At 43.4% G+C, this 17,621-nt stretch overlaps 1 long non-coding RNA gene across 1 annotated transcript in view; it reads right to left on the reverse strand.

Moving 5' to 3' along the window:
- Positions 1-9,613: 9,613 nt before the first annotated feature.
- Positions 9,614-17,621, reverse strand: part of LOC115295481 — a 17,029-nt gene continuing 9,021 nt past the window's right edge. Inside the window, exons 2-3 of the long non-coding RNA XR_003910422.1 lie at positions 16,831-16,954; positions 9,614-9,900 (exon numbers count right to left, since the gene is read on the reverse strand). This is a non-coding gene — a long non-coding RNA (uncharacterized LOC115295481). The remainder of the gene's footprint in view (positions 9,901-16,830; positions 16,955-17,621) is intronic.

Below are 17,621 nucleotides of genomic sequence, written 5' to 3' on the forward strand. Positions count from 1 at the left end.
TGTCTCTGAATTGTTTGATCTTTAGAGCATGGAAATGGCTCAGCTCCCAGAAAAAACGGGCATAGCCAGGGTGCCTCAGGCTGAGGGAGCGGACCTGGAGCATTGTTCTGCCGTGCTCCCCCTTCTCACGGTTGTTCTTATCAGTGGTGTGCACACGACGCGGAAGGCGAAATGAGGCTGTGTCAAAAATGTCTGTTTACAGAGGGCTTGGAATCTGTCCGACATTTCGAGGTAAAGGGGATGAGGACAGTTTATAGGCCTAAATTTCCTGCAGAGATCAAGTATTTGACTTTCACTAGGAGTACTCAATTGAGTTGAATATCAGTTCTTCACAGCCAATTTGAAAATTGTCAAACAGTACGCCCCTCGAATAGAAAAGAAGTATAGAGGCCATACCCTACAATGGGTCCTGGAATGATTGATTGGGCCCTGTTACATGTGTTAAACCTGAGACTTAAAACATGACCCTCTAGCCTGAAGTAGCTGAGTTAGGGAGCTGAGTTAGCGGGTGGGTTTCAGGAAAATCAGCACAAATAGTTGGCCTCAGAAGAGCAGGAAAAAGAGAGAGGGGAAAGATACATGGATTATATTAAGAAGGGCAAGTTTATCTCCAGTGTCAGTATCTCCACTTGATCTTCTGCCTTTTTACCGTACCCGTCCCTTCATCAAGGCTTTTTCCCTCTCTGAGGAGGCAATTATTTTCAATAAACCACCAGATTACCCTCTCGGTAATTTTTATTATTTGAAAAAATGCAAAGCTGAGCCAAAGGAATGAATGGCCAATGGTAAATATTCACTTTCCACTCTTCAGGGAAGATCTATTTCTCACTTCATGTCTTTCTTAATTCTCAATAATCCCATATGTAAAATGAGAGTAATAGTATGTGTTGTGGCAGGATTTACTTAAATAATGTCGGTAAGAAGTTTACTGCAGTGCCTGGCTGCCTCTCCTATTATTACTACTATGACAATATGAGTTCTGTTGTCTTTTTTGGAGAAATAAGCAAACATGTGGATCCATCTAAAGATAGGAAATCTGAGACTACAAAGGTTATGAAAGGGCTGTAAAATGTAACTTGTGGCTTTAAGAGTCCAAAGTCTGATTGAGTGTAAGATATAATGTTGCACCAAAAAAAAAAAACCCCAAAAGTTAACTGGCAACAGGAGTTATTATGTGTAGTGACAAATGAGTGTGCTTGATCTTTGGGAATGTAGAATTTCCGAAGAGGATGAGGTAACCCCAGGCTGGGGGCGAGAGACCAGGAAAGTGAGTATCTTGGGTGGTAGATGAGACCTGGGTAAGTGGAGAAGAGCGGGAAACGGTTGAGATAGGACGCAAAGTTGAGAATCCACAGTGATAGAGGGTATATTAGATTGGATGGAGTATGCAGATTAGGGAAAAAATAGAGGCAAAGAGCAGTACTGGATTAGACGATGGGCAGCCTTGAATGCCAGCCTCAGAAATCTGGATTTTATGTTCATAGGATGATACTGAGGCTGAGCAGACACATAACACAAAAAGAAGCTCAATTCCGGAACCCTTTAAACTCTAGCTGGCTTCAAACCAGAGACAGGTGCTCAGGGGACGCTGTTTTCAGCAGTCATATTGCTTACTGGCGCAACTCGCTCTCTTGGCACCTCCGGGCATGAAATCCACATGTCAGTAGGGGCACAGGGAGGAAACTGTGTATAAGCCACCTGGGAACTTCTGATGGCTCTGCTGAGTCATTGCCGTCACTGTACATACGCCCCGCTTCAGGAGCTCTCTCCTCCTCGGTGCTCCCCCGAACACCAGCACTCCCCGCCAGGCGATGTGTAGCCGGCATCCAGCGGCTCCAGCCTGCTCAGTTTCATGCCCCATGAATCTGACTCTGCCACGAACCCCACCACAGACCCCTCTTCGCAAACGCTTGCTTGCGTACGGACCCCCAGTTTTACTGCATTTTTTTTACTTTCCAAATTGTAAACAGTCTCCCATACCCTGACTCATCGTTATGTTGGTTGACCCACCTCGGTGCTTTCCATTCTAGAGCATACCATCTGGAAGGATTCCTGGAGGAGTCTCAGGTGAAGTCATTTATGATGTTTTATTACTAAGATGTTTTATTACTTATGATGAGTAAAGAAAATAGGAAAAGAGAGCTTATTAAATGTTGGGGGGAGACAGATGGGATTCTATTCACTCTATTGAATGAGATAGTGAAGGGACTCTATCGAACATGAATGGGAAGGGACAAGAAGTTATTTAAATAATTTAATTAAAAAATCAAGTAACAAAAACATCATTTTTAAACAGGATTAACTGTATGCGCTCAAACTATATGCCTCAGGCAGGGCAATCCTTGTTTCACCCTCCTCCTGGCCCTAGCACTGCCCTCTTACCCAGGCTGGGCTTACATTGACCCGAGCCCAGCTCCCAGCGATGCCCTTCCGCTGTCCCCTGTCCTTCCCCCTTATTCCAGGTGGCCTACTTTCCTCCCTCTGCGGTTTCCAACATGCCCAAAGCCTCCTTGTCTGACCTTTTAGTAGTTCTCTGTCAGCTCCTAGACCCTCCACTATAGGGAAAAAGCAACTGACCACAGGTTAACTCACAGATGCCCAAAGACTGGGTGTCTCCATAGTTGACTTCAAAGACGGACAAGAGAGATGGCATCCTATTAGCTAGGCTTCTGCAGACGAGGATAAAGTCACACTGCACGAGTGTTGAAGGAACTTATGGAACTACTAAGTTAGCTTAGTTCACTTAGTGCTTATTTAGTACCATAAGTATTACTTATCTGGTAGCTTAATTGAGTGTTCCCGGACTGGGTACTTCTCATCGTCATCATTCTGCTTGAAGAGAATGAGCTTTCCTTCTCCATAGACAACTTGACTCCACTGAGCTCTCTCACCCAGCCCCTTCCTCCAGGATATATTTTCATCTCTGGGATTTTATCATGATTTGAGAGGTTTCAGGGTGTGGTTAGGGATTTGTTTTTTCTCCAAAGACATCTGGGAAGTTTGGTTCTGGGTTATAAAACCAAAAGCAATCTATCTCAGGAATCTTCTGATACTATGCAGAAATCTCTGCATATTATATTCTTCTTTACATAACAAACATAACGTAAACTGTTATCTGAACCATCCAGGAAAGAGGGAAAAACGGCTATGGGTTTTGAAAATGCAACTTGAGGGGCACCTGGGCGGCTCAGCTGGTTAAGCATCCAACTTTGGCTCAGGTCATGATCTCACAGTTTGTGAGTTCAAGCCCCATGTCGGGCTCTGTGCTGACAGCTCAGGGCCCGGAGCCTGCTTCAGATTCTGAGTCTCCCTTTCTCTCTGCCCTCTCTCACTCATGCTCTGTCTCTCTCTGTCTCAAAAATAAATAAAACATGAAAAAAAATGCAACTTAACTCCTGGGTGGGGGACACGTGCCCCAAGTAAGATGTCCTTTCATATCTGAGTTTTGCATTTTCTAAATAGTATTGTCCAAGCCTACTGCCCTTCAGTTATCCCATGAGAAACACAAGAAAAATATAAAAATATTTTCATATTAAGATATCTTTCGGATTACAAATGTGGCTCACACTCATTACAAGATGATAAAAATCATCTGTAATTGCACTATCCAAAGATGATGAGGTTAACATTCTCTTATTCCTTTCTGACTACCCATATGTATATAGTTTCAACTGGAATTATGTTTCATCTTTGTATCCTGCTTTATAAAACTTGACATTACATAGTGTATATACATGAAATTGAAGCGTACGTATATATGACCAGCAAAGTATTTTTCAAAAAGTAAGCTCAAATATTAGCTGACATAATCTGTGGATTTAGAAGATTCACAGATATCTTTGAGTATCTTTGAAGCCAAATGACGTCTTTTTAAATTATTTTATATTTTTAAAATTTATATTCAAGTTAGTTAACCTACAGCGGAGTCTTGGCTTCAGGAGAACCCAGTGACTCATCACTTACCTATGACACCCAGCACTTATCCCAACAACTGCCCTCCTTAGTGTCCATCACCCATTTAATCCGTCCGCCCACCCCCACCATGAACCCTGTTTGTTCTCTGTATTTAAGAACCTCTTATGGTTTGTCTCCTCTGTTTTTATCTTAATTTTCCTTCTCTTCCCCTATGTTCATCTGTTGGGTTTCTCAAATTCCACATATGAGTGAAATCATATGATATCTGTCTTTCTCTGCCTGACCCTAAGCTTGCACAGCAAAAACTTGCTGTGATCATTAAAATTTTTAAATGTATGCCCTGTGAAATTAGGTCTATAGAATCATGGAATATATGAGATGCCTATAATTGAACCAAAATGATAAGTGATGCAATAAAAACGAACATGTTTTTACCAGGGTCGAGTACATTATGCAGGAAACGATGGAGTTCAGAAATCATACTCGGAACTGGAGTCTGAGGGTTTTCAGCATTCGTGGTCCACCAGGGGGCACTGTGCCCCGCCTTCAGCTGGGATTCCCTGCGATGTCTGGATCAATTTCCTTGCAAACAAAAAGGCTAGGTGACAGTTAAAATTTACAAATATCCACGTCTAATGGCTTTTCCCATTTACCAATTATTTTGCCTTGAGGATAAGATGCCTCCTATTCAAGACATCTTTAAAATATTGTATCTGGGGGCACCTGGGTGGCTCATTTGCTTCCTCGTGGGACTAAGCCTCAGGTCATGATCTCTCAGTGGGGGGCTTCAGCCTCTGTCTGGCTCTGTGCTGACAGCTAGGAGCCTGGAGCCTGCTTCGGATTCTGTGTCTCCCTCTCTTCCTGCCCCTTCCCCGCTTGTCTCTCTCTCTCTGTCTCAAAAATAAATAAATATTAAAAAAAATTAAAATGTATCTACATGTGTCACATTAGGGCTCAGTACCCCCAATCCCACTTTTAAAAATTCCTTACAGTTCATTTAATGAGTCTTCCAGGTTTAAACAGAGGGAGAAAGGAGTTTGTGAGGAACACTGAATCTTCAGGACAACGCAATAGGGCAATTTGTTGGTTTTGTTTGTTTGTTGAATTTTTCACTGAGGGAATTGAATTTCAGAGAAAGTAATTTGTCCAAGGTCAGGCAGACAGTAAGCAGAGAAGCTAAACCCCTAACCCAAGTCTGTTAGAATCCCAGCCCCAATTCTTTTCACTACACTCTATAATAACTCCACTTCCCAGGGGTAACTATTATTAAATTCAAATGATGTGTTCTTAGACTTATTAGACAAACAGTAACAAATGCGATGGCATTTTTAAAGAAGGCCAATCACAAAAATCCTCAGCCTTTTAGTAGTTTTTCTCCCTTGGGGTGCCTGGTGGCTCAGTTAGTTAAGTGTCCTACTTCGGCTCACGTCATGATCTCACCATTTATGGGTTCAAGACCTGTGTCAGACACTGTGCTGACAGCTCAGAGCCTGGAGCCTGCTTCAGATTCTGTGTTTCCCTCTCTCTCTGCCCGTCTCCCTCTCATGCTTTGTCTCTCTCTGTCTCTCTCAAAAATAAAAAGGTTAAAAAAATTTTTTTAATAAAAAAAATAAAAGCTTTCCTCTCTTTAATTATTATTTATTTTTCCTAGATTTTATCTACAAACTAGGTTTGAATGTGTTTATCATGTCTCAGGAATTAGGCACCCAAAACACTTCACCCCAACTCTTAGGTTTTAGCATTCATAATGTCCAAACCAAGCAGAAAATATGAAGTGGTATCTGTCTAAACACTAGAATCAAAACTGGTTTTTTTTTTTTGTATGGGGATACACGTTTGTATGTAAACACATCAAATTATATTTGTGGTTTAAAAAATATAAATTTATTTATTTAAGTAATCTCTACACCCAAGACAGGGCTTCAGCTCACCGCCCTTGGGATGGAGAGTTGCATGCTCTCCTGACTGAGCCAGCCTTGGCCCCATAAAATTATATTTGTACTCAGTTTCCCAACCTATATTTTGTGGTGCTGGTGGTGTCTTGTGTCTCGATGTTTATAGTTTTCTTGCTGTCACTAAAGAAAATCTGCTGTCACTACTAATAATCATGGCACACACAGTATCTATTCTGTTTGATGTCCTGAAGTCTCAAACTAAAGTAAGACCTCTACCTGAATGGAGGAGTGTATCTGTATATATCCACATATATGTATATTTGTGTTCTTGCACAGTTATAAGACTGGGGGTCATAAGGTCACTGTAGTTTCCATCTTTCTCTCTTATTTGGACGCTTGCTCTTATCCAAAACCTGTTCTCTCTCTCCCCTACCACCCTCTTCACCTAACTCCTGCTTTTTGCCAGGTTAAGCATCTGCAATGCAGCTAAGATTACATAAATCTTCCTCCTTTCTTATCTATTGCTTCTGACCAGATAAGAGATGCCTCCCCCTTGAGGGCCTCTTTGATCTCTCCAGATTTTGCTTTCATGACTGTGGGTGCAAATATCGTGTTCCATCCGTCATAATGGCATTGCTCCACGGAGACCCTCCTTGCCGCCTTTTCTATCCTACTCCATCTATTGAGGACAATAATCTTATGTGTCTTTAAATCCCCAAAACGGTGCTTCTTAAGCTTGAATGTGCGTCAAAACCATCTGGGATGTTGTTGAAATGCAAATTTGGGGTCGGCCTGAGACTCTGCCTGTCTAGCAGATTCCCAGAGACTATGCATACTACTGCTCCAGGGGCCACACTGAGTAGTGAGGGCTTAGTACCCCCTGCATAGCATTTTACATGTGGCAGGGGTTAACTCACACCTCGCAGAAAATTAAGTTAAAAAGCATGAGCAGGGGCACCCGGGTGGCTCAGTCGGTTAAGCGACCGACTTCGGCTCAGGTCAGATCTCACGTTTGTGGGTTCGAGCCCCGCGTCGGGCTCTGTGCTGACAGCTCAGAGCCTGGAGCCTGCTTCGGAGTCTGTGTCTCCCTCTCTCTCTGTGTCTCTCCCCCACTCATGCTCTGTTTCTCTCTGTCTCAATAATAAATAAACATAAAAATTAAAAAAAAGAAAGCATGAGCAAAATGCAAATACCATGAGATAACACGGTACCCATATGACAACATCAAACACTGGGAGGGTGCCCGAGAACGTGGCTTCTCATAAAATGTTCGTGGGAAAGTGAAAAGTACACCTACTCTGGTAAACGAGCTGGCTGTCTTTTTTTTTTAATTAACATACATTTACCCCGTGATCTAGCAGTTCATCTCCTAAATGTTTATGTGTCTGCAAAAAGGAACTGTATGAGAATACTTGCAACCGCTTTATTCATAATAGCCCAAACCCCAAATACCCCAGCTGTCCATTCACTGGTGCTGCCAGAGCTGCCTTGAGGCTTTCTCGGTCAATGCTGGGCCAAAAGGCTCCTAATGAGAAGGTATGAATTACTGATACACAAAAATACGGGTGAGTCAAATGCAGTATACTGAAACAACCAGACGCAAAAGACTACTTACATATGATTTTATTCACTTTATATGAAGTTGTAGAAGGCAAAACAAATCTGTAATTAAAAAAAAAAAAAAAGTCAGGGGCTCCTGGGTGGCTGAGTCGGTTAAGCGTGTGACTTCAGCTCAGGTCATGATCTCATGGTTTGTGGGTTCAAGTCCCATGTCAGGCTCTGTGCTGACAGCTCAGAGCCTGGAGGCTGCTTCAAATTCTGTGTCTCCCTCTCTCTGCCTCTGCCTTGCACTTTGCCTCTCTCTCTCTCTCTCAAAAATAAATACTTATTAAAAAAATTTTTTTTGAGTCAGAACTATGGCTGCCTAGAAATGGGTAGGCAGAGACGGTTATGAGGGAACTTTCTGAGGTGGGCGGAATGTTGTATATTTTGCAGAACTTGGCTTTACACAGCTGTCTGCATTTGTCAGAACTCAGTATCGTATGCATTCGATTAAAAGAACCCTAAACAAATTCTGAACTGTGACGATGGGCTGCTGAAATGTTCCAAGGGGAGGGGTACTGATTTGGCAACTAGCGTGGCTAGAAGAGGGGGTTCAGTTGGAAGAGTTGAGCTGCACTCCTCCAGGCTCCTGCAGGATTCGCAAGAACCCTACCGCAATGTCTTGATGGTTAAAGTTCAACCTGTGTCGACACTGTTTCCTTAGAAATGCCTGCCATTCGATGTGCACACCCAACACTTCTGCATGTATTGTTGCATTTCAAACCATGTGCTGCCTGCTGAGTTCATCTGAAAGGGTATTGCTGTTCATCAATGTCAGGTGGAAACCAACCATGAGTCAGCCACCGTATTAATGAGTACTGGACCATCTGATGGCGTGTAGACATACCACCTTCGGGGTAGATCACTCGTTCCTCAAACTGGCTTCCTACTAGAGTCACCCTGGAGAACTTTTGAAGCAATCACAATGCCAGCCCACCGTAGGACAGTTGGGTCAGTATGGGAGGCCAAGTGCAAGAGAGGCCAGGGCTTCTATACTTTTTAAATGGTCTCCTGGTTATTTTATTTATTGATTTATTTTTTAGAGAGAGCACAAGTGGGGGATAAGAGGCAGAAGGAAAGAGAGAGAGATTCTCAAACAGGCTCAATGCTCTGCACAGAGCCTGATTCGGGGCTCTATTTTACAACCATGGGATCATGACCTGAGCTGAGATCAAGACCCAGATGCTCAACCAACTGAGCCACCCAGGTGGCCCACTTTCCTGGTTATTTTAATATTTATCACATAACTTAAGGTCTATTAAGTGTTTTAAGTTAAAAAAAACTGCAAAGACACTACAAAGAAAATATAATTCTACTTCAAAAAATACTGTTTAGGGTCAAGATTCTTAAAGTCTGTGGGTATTTTTTTCTTCCAGCTCTTTGAGATCTGTATCAAAGTATGACAGGGGTGCTGAGGTGGCTCAGTCGGTTAAGTGTCCGACTTCAGCTCAGGTCATGATCTCACGTTCGTGGGTTTGAGCCCCATGTCAGGCTCCTTGCTGACAGCTCAGAGCCTGGAGCCTGCTTCGGATTCTGTGTCTCCCTTACTCTCTGTCCCTCCCTGCTCATGCTCTGTCTCTCTCTGTCTCAAAAATAAATAAAACATTAAAAAAATAAAATAAAAGTAGTATTGAAGGAGTCATTATAGTTTTTAAAGAAAAACTAGAATGATATTGGCATTCCTTACACTTATTCTGTCTCTGGGAGGTGGGGAGGACTGATGGCCTTGGCAACGATGGCCTCCACGAAAGGTGCTACCAGCCTGGTGGGCGGGGCTTCTGAAGGGAAGGCTAACCAGTGCTTCCTGCCCTGCCCCCTCTCCCCAGCCAGGTGTCAGTACCAGTCAATTAGAAAGTCCAAGCACCGGCGAGAGCTAGGAGAGCGGAGGGAGCTTGTGCCTGGCCCAGAGGATTTTACACTGTGAACTAGATCGAGAACAACAGGGTAATTGTTCTTTGTTTGCTGAGCAGGGCCTGCTGCCAGCTCAGAGCTGGCCCTGAGAAGCTTCTAGAGCCTGGTGACCAGGTGTGGGCAACCAGCACTGACTAGCTGCCATCTTGCTGCCTGCTGGGGGTGTTAGTGGTGATCGCCGGGCCATGCAGCAGGCACATAATAGATGGATTAGAAATCTCGCACAACTTACAGGTTTCAGAGTGTCTGAACTTACGGGTTTCAGAGTTTATTCTGGAAAAGGAGAGAAAATGGTTTGAAAACTTAGGTATCAACACGGTAAACTCCAGGAAGGTGGGGGGTTTATCCCACTGGACTGTAAATGTGCAGAGATGCCCCCCAGAGAGGAGTCTAGCCCAAATATCAAAGTTCTTCTTGGTCTTCAGGTTGTCTGATGTGCATCAAGCATGAAGGGCAGAAAAATGACCAGACCAAGTTGTTGTGGACCCTGTGGAATAATCCTTTAACTGCAGGGCAGTTCCCAGGTTGTGAAGAAGAGAAAGGGTCCAGGAAGGCAGCCTCTGGAAAGTAAGACTTTCTGGAAAGGAGAACATAAGGATTTTGCAATATTATCACTGTACACTGACAAGGTAAACATTCTGCATCTATAATTTTGCTATTGGTCTTTCGGATGTATCGACACAGAAAAAACGTAAATATATGCAAAAGAAAATATACTTTTCAAAAATATACGCACCTAAAACTGTCATGAGCTCTGGGCATTAGGACTTTGGAAGTATTTTTCTTTTTCTACATTTCTAGACCACCTTACTTACTTTATGTATGTACATATTTATATATTTATACAAAGACTGTGCATGTCTAAAACTCAGGAAAAGTATAAAGCTAGCTCTACAGTAAAATCAGCTTAAAATTGCAGATGTATGCTCTCGCCTGTGGGTTTAATTATGGATGGATGTGTGGATACATTGGGCTTTTAGCTGGCATGCTTTGTGCTCTATGAGGAGAAGGAAGGGGAAATTTTGTAAATGCACATTTTCTCATTAACATGACTGGTAGAAGAGTGCTCATTTTGAGAGTATTCTTATGGAACTTTCTAAAAAGATTGAGGGAATGGCACCTGGGTGGCTCAGTTGGTTGAACTTCTGACTCTTGATTTCGGCTCAGGTCATGATCTCATGGTTGTGAGATCGAGCGCCTAGTTGAAGTCTGCACTGGGCATGGAACCTGCTTGAGATTCTCTCTCCCTCTCTGCCCCTCACTCCCCTCTCTCTTTCTAAAAAATAATAAAATAAAATACAAAAAATTAAATAAAAGGATAGAGAGAGAGATTTATATCACTGAAAATGTCTCTCATGCTTTCCTGTGGTAATTTAAAATTCATAAGACCTTTCTTCTGCCACTCTGACACAATGTTACTAGTTTTCTTTTCTTGGAAATGATGCTATTTAGGTCCTGGTTTTAGCTTTCCAGAGACATCAGGCAAAAGGAGATCATTACAACGTGTATCAGTCTATCGACTCATCCGAGTTTGGATCCAGTCATTTTGTTTATATTTGACACTTCACCTTGTCTCAGTCTCTAGTCACTAGGCCATAGCAATGGTGCACAGAAATATCAAGTAGCCAGGAAAAAGCAAAACCAAAGAAAAAGAACAAAACCAAGCCCAAATCCTGCGATTCACTGGGGCTAGTATCATTGCCCCTACTCTCCTGTGGAAGATGAGGCAGCAGACTTGGAAAGGTTCTGGGATTTCCCCAAGTTATATAGCTCCCCAACTTTGCTCCAGAACTGCTTGCACCATGGTGGTGCCAGGCTGGCCCATGATGCCATCGGCTTTGGCACCGGCTGCAGGAACTACCCTACCCATGCTACCAATGGACACCCACCCTCTCATCTGACCTGCTCCCCACTCAGTTCTCCAGCACACATTGCTAAGACCGCAGTGGCAGCCATTTACGGGGGCCCAACTGGATAGGTATCATTCACAAACTCCATTTTATTCTAGTTTTTAAAAGTCATTTTATATACTTTTTATTTTAAACTACACAAGAAATATACAAGTACAGAAACAACATAAAACATTCAAATAACTTAAAAGAATGTAAAATAAAAAGTAAAAACTCTTCTTAACCATCTCTCTGTGCTTCTCTACCTCCTGCCTCAAGACTCACTGTCTCACTCACCTTGCCGGACAGAGTTAACCACTGAGCGGAGATCACTGGTACGGATTGTCCAGCAAAACAATTGGCAAAATAGTTCCTATGGACTAGTGAGGGCCATATGCCTCCTGTTCTCCTAGTTCTTTCCAGAGTGATTTCATGTAAATATGAGGACCCAGGCTAGGCTAGCTCCTAAGTTCCAGGGTAGCAATGTGGATTTGACCAAAAATGGTGGCCATGGAAATAGCACAGAGGGCCCAAGCACAGTATGTCTATGATCACCTCGTGGCCTGACTAGTCTTCCACCTCTCATCCACTCCTTTACCATAGCTGGTCCTTGCATACCTCCTTCCTCATCTCTAGAACCAAAGCTAGCCTCAAGAAGGAGAGTTTTAATAAGCTCTTCCCCAAAACTCTGTCACTCAGCCTCAAGTCAACTTTACTTTTGAGCTTGGTCAAACCTTGTTCCTGGTTTTTACGTGTGTCTTCAGGGGCCATCCTGATTTCACACCTTAGATCTGATCAGTGGATCCATGAGATATCACTTTCCTGGTAACATGGCCAGCAAGTCATACCCTCTTAATCTGGTGGCCTGTCCTTGCTCTCACATGTCCCCTACCCTTGAATCCCAGTACCCAATACAGGACTCTAGGCCAGAATGAACTTCCTCCCACATCCACAACCCTATTCATCTCTTTAGCACCTTCCTCTCCATTGTGAATGGGTCTTGGTCACTGGTTATATCTGAAGATACGGCAGGTCGCAAAAACAGGAGAGAAATGGGTGGCAAAGGTGTGCTGCCAGCTACCTTGGCCACATCAATTGACATTTTAGGCAGAAGTGGCAGAGATGTACAGTCCAGAACACCTGTGTGAAAGCTGGGGACAGAGTTTGGGTCACCAGCAACCTTGCAGCTAGGTCTGTGCACACACTCCACAACCACTGGGCACCAGCCACATAGAAATGCCAGTGGGCCACCAGTGTTGCCACCGGTGGCATTTTGCTTCTCCATCCATCTGAATCCTGTGGCCCATGCATGGTATTGCAGGACATGTGGGGCCTGATGTGCTAGGACCAGTGTGAGCTACCCGCTGGAGGCAACATCAGAGAGCTGTCACCCAACTTTGCCTTAAGATGAAGAATACAACCCTGAGAGTGAGTAAAATAAGGACGTATTTCCAATGCTTTCCTGGGCTGGCTTAACATTGGTGCGAATCTCCCAAACAACTGTCCTCTGGACCTCAATGTTAGCTGCACCAGCACAATTGCCCCAGAGGACCGGCCTCTTGCCTAAAGGCAAAGGGAGTGAGGAGGACAAATACAGAGGACAACTCAGGACTTGTGATGGGACCCAAGAGGATGTCTCGGCTCTGACAATAACAAGCCGTCTTGAACGTGCCCCTCTCTGGGCCCCAGACTCCTGACCTGACAGCAAGTAGGAATAGCCTCACACACTTTCTAAAGTACTTTCCGGCTTTCACATCTGATGAGTCTGTGTTTTTTTCGCATTACTGGAACACTAGAAACCACATAGTTTCGTTCTTACCCAAGCCTCTCCACCATGTCATTAAAACCAAGAAACGGCCTATTTATATATTTGATCAAGATGATGCATCTGACCACTACCATCCAGGCGTTTGTTTGATGATATTCTCCTCATTAGGGTGATGAATAGATAGATTGCAAGGTCCTTGCAGGAGCAAACTTTTGCCTGTTCTTCTTCCCTGGGCTGGCACAGAGTGATGCACACAGTAGGCCCTCAACAATATATTGAATCACAAGATTTGAATCGAGACATCCAACCTTCCCCACCTAATCCATCGTGGAACAAAGAATGTCCTGAGGAAACTCTGGGGGTTTGAAATCCATCTTGTAAAAGACAAAAGTCGCTGTGCTCATTGAATTGAACCTGGCTTGACATGCACCCTATACCAACATGCTAACTGAACACGTCCAGACACATAAATCTGTTCAGACGGAAATCTTCAGTTTACGAGGATCCACTGCCCAGATGGTCCCTGAAGGACCCAAGAAGCATGGACAAATGTGCCCCAGAAGACCATTCAAAAGAATACACTATAATCTGACAATCTTCTAATGTCCTCAGGGAAGGAATGAGTGTTTCAAATTTGGTATTTAGAGCTAAACAGGTAATTAAAGCTTCTTATATATAAAATGCAGGTTTGAATTCAATAATCTCTGAGGAGTTTTTTATAATTTTTTGGCCTTCTTTGATTGTCCATACACATAAGTGCCCTAGAAATAATCATTTTATGTATCATATGCCATTCTTAGAGAAAAAAAATATTTTTAAGTTCATTCCAGTGCATTTTGTACATATTTAGAAATCAGAAAGAAGAAAAAGTGTGTGTGTTTTAGGAGGGGGTGAAAGCTGAGGTGATAGAAGCAGAAACTCACATCCAAGGTCACCTTAAAATTTTCTGCTTCCTTATTTGCAAAATGACGTTAGCCATCTTTACATTATAGGTTGAAAGAAAGGACTAATAAAACACATCACAGAACTCAAAGTGTAGTTCAATTTTTACATTAAAATTTTAAAGCGTGAGTCAAGTATACAAAGGACGGATGCTTTTTAAAAACGTATTTATATGTAACTTCACTTGTTCGGAAGGGACTCGAGGTGGCATAATGTAAACTAAAGGTAAAAATCAAAGAAGAGAGAAACAAGGTAAATGTTTAGGTTGGGACAGACACCAACGACGAATGCCATGTAAAGGATCAGTAATATCTATATCTATATAATATATAGACATAAAATTATATCTTTGTATTATATAGAGAGATATAATATCTATATCCCTCCCTTATGGAGAAGCACATACTCATAGAGAGCATGAAATATAATGAGTTAAAAAATTTCTGTCTTCCTTGACTTGCTCAAAACTTTCTCAAAGTATTCTCCCGTCTGAGCATGTCCTACGTGAGCATCCCACAGCTTTTTGAGGACAGCAAACAGAAAACTTTCCACTTTACAAGGGACATAAAGAGATGAAGGAATGCATCTGTGACCACATAACTCGTTTTGACAGAACTAATAATTAAGATCTTTAAACAAAAGAATGGGCTTCTGAAAAATTGTATATAATTCTCTTTCTTGCAGGGCTTTGAGAAGTAAGCTAAATAACTGCTTACCTAAGGCACCTTCAATGGAGTTCTTCCTGAAAAGAACATTAGTGAGAATACATTTTATCCCTGTAACATAGTCCTTTTTAAAATTTTTAAAAATATTTTATTTATTTTTAAGAGAGAGGGAAAGACAGCATGAGCAGGGGAAGGTCAGAGAGAGGAAGACACAGAATCTGAAGACAGGCTCCAGGCTCTGAGCTAGCTGTCAGCACAGAGCCTGACGTGGGGCTCAAACTCATGAACTGCGAGATCATGACCTGAGCCGAAGCTGGATGCTCAACCAACTGAACCACTCAGGTGCCCCTACGTAAAGTCTTTACAAAGCCCCAGTTTGCAAAACATTTGAAATGATTTACAACTGTGTAAACTATATTTAGCAAGAGAATTTCAATCTGAGCAGAGATGTAACAAGAATTGGGAGTAGGCTGCATGATGCTTGCGTGGAGGGTTGATTTAGGCAGTGGGAATAGGGCAGAAGTTCTGGGGCAGGAAGGAGCCCTATGTTTTTGAGCAGTTAGAGAGGCCGGTTTGTTAAGAATTATGTGAGGGTGGGGGCGCCTGGGTGGTTCAGTCGGTCGAGTGTCCAACTTTGGCTCAGGTCATGACCTCATGGTTCATGAGTTCAAGCCCCGCATCAGGTCTCTGCTGTCAGCACAGAACCTACTTCAGATCCTCTGCCCCTCCTTTGCTTGCTCACTCTCTCTCATTCTCTCCCCACCCCCAGAAAAGAAAAGAAGTGTGTGACACAGTGAGTTAGAGAGATGTAGACAACTGCCATATGACTCTGGGAGGTCCTGCACGGTCTGAGTGCTACACGTACGTAGCTGAGGAAGGCTGCTGGGTCCATGGGAGACATGGACAGTGATAGAGCTTCATGAATTTCTCGGGGCGGAGAGCGTCCTGCAAATTATCAGGTGGCCTTGGCAAAAATCTAGATGATGGCCAAACAGTTTAGCGGGACAAGAGGGCAGGGTGCTGCAAATGAGGCAGACATGGGTCTCCAGTGAGCAGCTTGGTGGCTCCAATGACTCCCTAGAGGCTGGACCATAGCAGATGGCCCTGGAGGGCATCTGTGACTGTGCCAGGAGGGCAGCTGGAAGCCATGGTGCAGGATGTCACTGGGGGAGTTAGGCCTGGGTTGTTGTGTCCTGACCCAGCCAGCAGGGCGGTAAATCCTTGCGGGTTCGTGATCCTGAGGGAGGGAGAGAAAGGGCAGGAAGGGGGAGCACAGAGAGTAAGGACACAACACACGATTTCTGATCATGCCTCTTCTTCTTTATTCAGAAAACACTGTATCTTATAAAGGTTTTTAGGCAGGAAAACAAGGCAGCTGACCTAGGTTGGTTGCTAGGAAACAGGGTTAAGGGATTAGGGCTGGAGTAAAAGAGGAACCAAACTAAGGTTTTTAGCACAGTACTGAAGGGCCGATACCACCCTGCCAGTAGGCAATTGATCTTTGTTCATCTGGCTTCTCCTCTGACAGGGAGTGGTGCTTCCCTGCCTAGTTTTGCATCTCCCCTCAGGGAGTGACATATCTGGCTAGCAAATGGCCAAGCAGCTGAATCTTTGCAGCTTCCCACACTGGGTGCCAGGGGTAGAGTCAGTAATGGGACTGCTATCATCTAAAACAGCAGGGAAGAGAAAGGCAGGACTCCACCAGCTTCCGGTAACGGTGCCGGAAGCCCACCGCCTTCCTCACTGAGGCGGGACCTGAGAGTGGAAGCCGACTTTCTCTTCTTCCCGAATATTTGACTTTACTACATTTTCTGCTATCTGATCTGTTTCTGCGTCTGCAGAATCTGTTAGGACCTGCTAGGCTGGGCAGGCAGCCTGAGTAAACCACTCCAGTCCTTGTGCTTTCACATCACCCTCTGATTGTGTAATGATCATCTTTTTTTCCTTTTTAGCTTTCAAGTTTTACTTTAGTTACATTTATTAAAAGTTTCCATTTTGTTCCTACGATTTTACCTTCAGGGAGCACTAACATGATTAAATTAATGCTAATCAATTTTGTACTCTTTCTAGAAAAGTGACTTCTAAGAGGCAGAAGTGTCCTTCTGTTTATCTCTGAAAAATATTCCAGTGAAACAAGTCTCTTTTATTTCCAGTGGATGTCAGATGGCACACAATACGCAGGGCTTCTGTACCTGGAGCAGAGATACTTACCTATGTCTAACAAAATCAGTTACGTAACTCACCCGGATGCCTCAGGTTAAGGAAGGCAGATTCCATTCACGACAGGTCAGAAATGGGAACGATTCCAGTCAGTTTTGCTCATGGTAAAGAAGAGGGGAACAAGTATCTTCCAGAATGGATATTCTCCTAAAACAATCCAAGGCAGTTCAAAGCAATAGAAAAATATCTTGGAAATCTTGGGTACAATTATGAAAAGTCATGTGACTTTACTCTTCTATAATGTTGTTTTGTATTGTTTTATTAGCATGTGCACCATAGCATTTAAGAAAGCTGGTCCCTGACCTTATTACTCTGAGTTTTACAGTATAGCCATTACCAAACCCCCAGAGTCTGCAAGCAGCCTCAGAGACAATTTCAGGCCAGTTAGATTCTAGTGATTATGAGTTTGTACCTTCACAAGTTCATTCCGGTTGCAGACCTCAAGGATGGCCTGTGCATTGGTGTATCGGGCTTCTTAGATCCGTGGGTTGTCAGAGCTGGCATACAGAGGCCATGTAATTCAACCTCGAGAACCTGCCTGACCTGAATTTGAATTCTCACTCTGCCACTCAGTAGCTCAGCCATCTTGGGCCAGGGTCTCAACCTATTTGAGCTTCCATTTCTTCCTCTGTAAAACCAGTGCTCTTGCAGCACCGAGCTCTTGGGGGTACTGTCAAATAAATGAGATAAAGCAAGTACAGTACTCAGTACAGTACCTGGCACATAGTAAGTGTTAGTGATTATCATTACTATGAGCAAAAAAAGTTCTCCTCCCTGAACAATGGTCAGTAAAAGTCTGAGTGCCTGGGAAACC

Source organism: Suricata suricatta, chromosome 7, assembly GCF_006229205.1.
Source record: "Suricata suricatta isolate VVHF042 chromosome 7, meerkat_22Aug2017_6uvM2_HiC, whole genome shotgun sequence".
NCBI classification, from domain to species: Eukaryota; Metazoa; Chordata; class Mammalia; order Carnivora; family Herpestidae; genus Suricata; species Suricata suricatta.